This window comes from Neophocaena asiaeorientalis, unplaced genomic scaffold (genome assembly GCF_003031525.2).
Source record: "Neophocaena asiaeorientalis asiaeorientalis breed wild unplaced genomic scaffold, Neophocaena_asiaeorientalis_V1.1 C47859100, whole genome shotgun sequence".
Lineage (NCBI taxonomy): Eukaryota > Metazoa > Chordata > Mammalia > Artiodactyla > Phocoenidae > Neophocaena > Neophocaena asiaeorientalis.
In genome coordinates, this window is record NW_020183465.1 from 1 (window position 1) to 695 (window position 695).

The 695-nt window shown below is 44.5% G+C and overlaps 1 pseudogene; it reads left to right on the forward strand.

The window, feature by feature from the left end:
- Nucleotides 1-4: 4 nt before the first annotated feature.
- LOC112392018 (zinc finger protein 131 pseudogene) lies at nucleotides 5-691 on the forward strand (annotated as a pseudogene).
- Nucleotides 692-695: the final 4 nt, after the last annotated feature.

A 695-nucleotide genomic window follows, 5' to 3' on the forward strand; every position in this document is an offset into this window, starting at 1 on the left:
TCAGGTCTGTAATAGTGTGTTTAACAGCTGGGACCAGTTCAAAGATCACTTGGTAATACACACTGGAGATAAACCCAACCATTGCACTTTGTGTGACTTGTGGTTTATGCAAGGAAATGAATTAAGGAGGCATCTCAGTGATGCTCATAATATTTCAGAGCGTCTAGTAACTGAAGAAGTTCTTTCAGTAGAAACACGTGTGCAAACTGAACCTGTGACATCAATGACTATTATAGAACAAGTTGGGAAGGTGCACGTGTTACCATTGCTTCAGGTTCAAGTGGATTCGGCACAAGTGACTGTGGAACAGGTCCACCCAGATCTGCTCCAGGACAGCCAAGTGCACGATTCACATATGAACGAGCTTCCAGAACAGGTCCAGGTAAGTTATCTAGAAGTGGGTCGAATTCAGACTGAAGAAGGTACCGAAGTACATGTAGAGGAGCTGCATGTTGAACGGGTAAATCAGATGCCAATGGAAGTACAAACTGAGCTTCTAGAAGCAGACTTGGATCAAGTGACCCCTGAAATCATGAACCAAGAGGAGAGAGAGCCTACCCAAGCAGATGCTGCTGCGGCGGCCAGAGAAGATCACGAAGATGCTGAGGGTTTAGAGACCAAATCAACAGTGGATTCCCAAGCTGAAAAGTCAGAAAATGAGAACAGAACACCTATGCCAGTTTTAGAATGAAATA